Here is a 6,743-nt window from a genome sequence, read left to right as displayed (position 1 = left end):
AGACCACTCATTCTAATCATTCATTTGGCCATTAGAATTAAGGATTGAAAGAATTAAAGAATAAAAGCCACTAATCAACACTTTCATTTTATTTTGAATAATTTTTAATTTCCCTATAAAGAATTATAGAAAATCATTTACTTTGTCCATACCCTCTTTGACAGCATTGACCTTATCTGGAAGGTCTGGCTTCTTAGCTAGTAGAGGTATCAATCTATCAAAAAATTGCATATAAGCTCCCCATTATTGAAAAATAGGGTCAACCCAACCTATTTCTTCTTTGCACATTTTCTCTGGAGCATGCAAGTTGGTGAAAGCATTATATGCATCTTGAGATATCCTCTTAAAGATGCTTACCCTATGATTTAGCATATTCATTATTACACCCTTCTTTGCTACACTATCAAATTGAGAAACCTCACCTTCCACACTTACCACTGGCACTGTTACTGTTACCCCTATGGGTATATCTTCTATTTGGGCTTCTACCTCCACAGTGTGCCTTACCTCCTCCATATTTCCTTGTGCATGCTCTGCCTCTACTGTAGTCTTGAGTTTCTCTTTTAGGGATGCAATTTCCTCTTCTAGGATCTAAACTTTTCCCTCCAACTCTTCTATTCTCTATTTCTGCACATAGCTTGTTTTTAGCTCTTCCTCATACAACTTCCTAACATCCAGACATTCACTATATGTAGCAGCAAGCCTATCTTCAATTTGATCTACCTTTGCCTCATTCATGAGTGAAAAATGTTTAACTAGGCTAGAAATCTCTTTTCCAATGGTGTTGTCCAGTGTCCCAACAATCATGTTGCCCTGAGTAGTCTCCTCTATATCCATCATTTTGGGTTTCTTGGTGTCAGGGGAAACACTCCATATAGCTAGGGTCTTTGTATCTATGCTAAAACTTGACCCTCTCTTCAAGCCTTCACTACTGCTGACTTCATAACTGATTGCCTTATCTTGCCTTCTAATTTTGTCAACAACAAAGGCTCTTTCTATATCCCATCCTAGCACCAAGATCATGCCACTTCTATGCACCAACTCCCTAGCTTCTACAGGGGTCATAGTCTCATTGTCTGGATCATATGCCAGTAGTTTATCCACTAATTCTTTGTTCTTTTTAGGATCTTCTCCTAGTACAAGGCTCAATGTGAGCTCATTTTTTTTAATTCTATATAAATAACTTTTTAATTCAAATGATTTAATAAAATCATCATCCTCCATTAATTTGTGATACTGGATGAGTCTATCATCCAATCTGGAAGTTGCAATTTGCAAGTCAATTGAGACTCTTCCTACTTCTGTTGCCCTTTCTTGCAAGTAATTCTACTTGATATTAGAAAAATATTGATCATTTCTTGGTATGACCTATAGGGCTCTACTCACCACCCTCTCTAGGATGTGCATGGTTTTCTATCTCTTATTTCCTTTTGGCACCCATGTGGAAGATGACAATTTTTCTTCCTCAATATCACTTTCTAGTTGGTCATCAGGCTCAGGGGATTCTCTATTAACTATTGCCTCTTATCCTTCTGGTTCAATTGGCATTTGGGCCATGATATGATCAAAATTTTCAACCATTTTCCTCAAAATGCCAAGATAAGGGATATCAATGTAAAAACCCTTGAAATCTGGGTTAGTCATCTTCAAGGCATCCTCCACTTTCTTGATTTCACAATACTTTCCTAGCAACTCATCAGCCTCCCCTGTTGCTACTATATCAACAATTAAATCTTCTACAAGGATTGGTTTGCTAGGAGGAAGAATGTAACCCTTAATGTCTTGTATCTCGTTTGTTATATAATTTGTTGGGTCATACATTTTGTATGTTCTAGTGAAAAATTTATATTGGCTCGAATACTCACTTAATTCTTCATAGTCATTCTTCCCAATTATAAAATCTCCTACCTTAAAACTTCTATAGAAAAATGTAGGTTTGTGCAAAGAAGGAGAAATCATTTCTTTGTTCATCAGTAAAAATTGCCAAAAGAATTCAATAATGGCTAACCTAGGAGGAAGATATCTAGATAGAAAATGAGGAGGCTGTGGGCATGCATAAACTCTCATCAATGTGCACTCCTTAAACAAAAATATATCTCCCCAATTATGATCCAATTTCATTTTCTCATCCAAAAAGGAAGGTCTAAGTAATGTTTTCAAAAAAATTGGGGCCCTAAAGAAAGTATGGTCTACCATCCTCATGATAACATAATTAAACAAATTGAAAAATACAATTGCATTTGAATAATGAAAATTCTTATCCCAAATGCGAGTCCATAATTGCACAGGCAACTCACCAAATTCATCAAAAGTTTGATCAATGAAATCTTGACTGATGTAGCCAATGTTCTTGTATAGGATTAGTTGCATGAGCAATGAATAATGGTGGAATTTGAAGTCCTTCATCTCTCCCTTCTTGGCATTCACAATTTGATGGTGCATGCTATCCATGATGAATCCCACATAATCATATTCTCTGTTATGGAAAGGGTCTTGTATGTCACATGCTATCAGAAAAAATGAACCATATACACAATCCTCTACCCCATCACTTCCCAAAACTTTATGTAATCCATACACTATATTCTTGAAGTAGTTCTTGAATCTTCTCATAGGCAAGTGATCCTCTACTTTCTTTGGTATCTGCCCTACCTTTTTGACATTGTAGAGGATGTGGGGTAGCATCAAATTATTCAGATAATGACTCTTATTCCTCCAAAATTTTCCCTATAAATCATCAATATCAATGGGCACATCCATCTACCCCTCCAAACTGAAAGCTTCTATAAAAGAAGTCCTATCAAGTGTGCATAGAATACTCCCATTGTGCTTGTGGAATGACCTTGTGATTGGATTATAAGAATTTATTAATGCCTTCAACAAGTCCACATAAAAAAATACCTTAAGGAATATCAATTTTTCCATGTTCTTGTTCCATGGGTTGCACACTGGTACATTCTCAATTCTATTTTGGTAGAAATACATAAATAGATTAAAACCATCAACCTTAGGGCATTTTACATTGGATGACCCTGGAAGTATCTTGAACTAGTCCTCTGCATGCTTGTTTGGCTTTTGGACTCTGGTTTTCTTCTCTATTTTCATTGTACTCTTCTTCTTCTTCCCTTCTAGTGTGACTTCTACAACATCATCGCCTTCCTCTTCAACATCTACTTCCTCAGCAAGAACCTCTTTAACATCCATGTCAACCATTTTCTTTTGCAAATCTATATCTCAAACTCTCACAACAATAACACAGAAATTCACAAAGCTATGGATGCCTAGAAAATTTTTAGAATAGAAAACACAAGCTCTTTGAAATGGTAAATACTCTGAATGTTCAATCAAATCTTGATAGTTTAATCATGAAATCTACTAGCTTTAATAAATTATGCATACATGAGTTTTACTACCACCATCAGAGGATGTCAACAAAGAATATCAACCATGTAATTTGATCTTGAAACTTACTCTTTTGTGTTTTATTTTACTTGGCCATGGTGAATTTGTCCTTTTTCCTTAACTAGCATGACACCTTAGTCAGTCGCCCTTTTCAAATTTGGTCTTTTGCTTATACCTTGAATCCAAACCCTTCAATCTTTGTAACACCAAAGATACAACTAGCAAACCCTCACATTTGTCTAGTGATGCTTCAAAAAATCCTGAGCATAAAAGAATTAGGGTTCTTTAAGCATGGCTTTGCAATTCCTTTTACAATTCTATGCTCTTTGAAATCTACTTTACGCCCTTACACACACTGGCATACCACTGCAACCTTGCAAATCTTTCTTTCAATTCTTATGCTCACGTACCACTAAAGCCCTTTGAAACTTTATTTATTTTTATTTATGCCTATAATATGGGTTACTTCATTTTTCATAGTGTTAGGACCCTTTAAAAAATTACTTCCAACCATATGCGACAAGCATCTCTCGTAGCATCGAGAAGCCTTTACAATCTACCTTCTGCTCTTATGTTTCATCCCCTTTGTAGCAATGTAAAGTACTCATTTCATTTTCCATTTTATCTTTTATGTTGATATGCTGAAATAAATCTCGTATCTATGGAGGAAGACATGAAAAACCTCTTCATTCACATGGTATCCTTACCAACATAGAAACATAAGGAAGATTTTTCTCTTTAACAAATTCAATGACTTGGATTAGATCACAGAAAAAACATCATTGTTCATTTAAGCACATGCAAAAGAATGACTTAAATTATTTTCCACATGGTTTGGGCCCATCTAACATTTGTCACATGTCATTATTTGATTAATTCTTCTTAGGGCCCAAGTGGCACTTCATTAGGTCCCACACAACATGTCCCTCTAAATGACATCGCTTTATGGTTGCTTGCAAGTTAGAATAGTGAAGGCTCGTAAAAGAAATCAAAACTTGTTTCACTCTTACAAGTTTCCCTTACACGTAGAACCATAAAACCCACTTTATATATTTGTGATATACCTTTTATGCTGCGACGGGTCTTTATGTTCTTAAGCTACTCAACAAAATGTAAGGGCATGAACCAAACCACTACACCTTTCTGCCCATCCACTCAACACATACTTGTATCCCCATAAATTAACAAACATAACCACTTTAAACTTTATTACGCTCATACGCTTAAAAGGAAAACATATGATCGGAGGTTTGTTAATGAATTGCTTTTGCTCATTCAAGTTAACTCATCTCCATGGAACTATAAAGTAACTTTCAAAGAATGAAAAACTTTTACGCACCTTCACTGTAGGATCCATCATATGATCGAAGAACTCTAAAGTGCACCACTTCGCTATTATGAGATACACAACCATATATCCGCAAACCAAAAATGCCTTTATGCCTTTACACCACTTAGTGAAGCGTGACCACAAAAACAAAAGAAAGAAAGCTTAATGCACCTATGAGAAACCCTAACATTGTAAAGGAGCGAAACTTAAGAATTTTGCAAACCCTTTCAAAAAATTGAAGATAACCTAAGGTTTTAACATTCTTAGGGCATTTTAATGATTATGTTGATGAAAAACCTTAAGAATTTTATAGAATTCAAACAACATCGAGATTAGGGCATGATAGGGTGACATAAAATTTTGAAAAATTATAAAAAGAGAAACCCTGATTTGGAGGACGCAAGGATTACATGATTTTTCACACATATTGTTGAAATTTCTCTGCACTATGAAAAATCAGACCATTAATAAGTTTCCATTTTAAGTAAGTTATTTTTTGGAAAGTTTCCATTTTTAGTAAGGTTCCATTTTTGGAAAGTTCCCATTTTAGCAAGTTCCCATTTTTTGTAAATTTCTATATTTAGCAAGTTTCCTTTTTGGAAAGTTGCAATTTTTAGTAAGTTTATGTTTTTAGTTTCCATTTTTAGTATGTTTCCATTTAAGGAAGTTTCTATTTTTAGCAAGTTTTCTATTTCAAGAAAGTTTCTATTTTTAGCATATTTCTACTTTGGAAAGTTTTTGTTTTTAGTATGCTTCCATTTTTGGAAAGTTTTTATTTTGAGGAGCTTTCTATTGTTAGAAAGTTTTATTTGTAGCAAGATTTTATTTTTGGAAAGTTTCTATTGTTAGTAGGTTTCCATTTTTGGAAAGTTTCTATTGTTAGAAGGTTCCTATTTTTAGCAAGTTTCCTTTTTGGGAAATTTTTTCGAAAGTTTAATAGATTTAAAATTATTATGGTAATTGTTAGAAAGGTTAATCTTTCCTTGGATATATTAATTGGGATATTCCAAGGGTCCCTAAATATAGTTTGTCCTCTTGTACACATGTGGAGGACATGTCATTGTTCCACATGTAAGGACAACTCTTGTTTATTTCTTTATTTAGTTTATCCTCCTTAAGAGGATTGTGACACTTTGCACACACCTATTATGAATGTGGCATTCATAGAAATGGGAGTTACAAATGCAACTCCTTTCTCATCTCTATATAAGAGATGCTCCTTCTTCTTTCTACTTCACTCTTAGCACTTGATGTTATTGTATTGAGCTACTTTTGCTCCAACACACTCTCTCTCTCTCTTCTCTAGGCATTTGCCTTCATTCATAATACTCACAAGGGGTTTTCTTTGCTTTCCCCTTATAAATCCTTGTCTCCATTGTTGAACCATCTTGGTGTATGCTCTTGGAGTTTTCTTATCTTATGGTAATATTGTTTCACACTTAACTTACTTGGATTGCTTCTCGTTCCTTGCTCAATATTATCATTTCTTACATGGTATCAGAGCTTGGCTATCTAATCCTTGTTTTAAGTTTTGTGTTGAAGGTTACCATTCATTGGAGCACACCTTATTTGGAGACATTATTGAGAGAAGAAGTTTGTGTTGTGATTTTAGCTCTCTTTAACAAATTTTGTGTATGCAAGTTTCATATTTTTTTACTAACCCTCTTTGGAAGGCTTGCCGCCAAAGGGTTTTCTTGTAAAGTTTCATATTTTTACTAACCCTCTTTGGAAGGCTTGCCGCCAAAGGGTTTTCTTGTTAGATTTCAATATTTTTTGTTTTGGACGGCATGCCGCCAAAACAAGAAGTATTATATGAGTAAAGTTTTCAATAAGTCTCTAATTTTCTTACTCCATTTAAAAAAATTTCCTACTCTTTAAAACAAAAAATATTCCAATATATTGTTTTTATATATTCTATATTTATTTGTTGTATGCTCTTGAAAATTTCAACCATACAACATAGATGTTTTTTATAGGATTTTAATCTTTATAAATCTATTAACTTTGTTTT

This window comes from Cupressus sempervirens, chromosome 9, assembly GCF_028749045.1.
Source record: "Cupressus sempervirens isolate cs-2001-9-10 chromosome 9, ASM2874904v1, whole genome shotgun sequence".
NCBI lineage: Eukaryota > Viridiplantae > Streptophyta > Pinopsida > Cupressales > Cupressaceae > Cupressus > Cupressus sempervirens.
Note: the sequence above shows the minus strand (reverse complement) of the source record.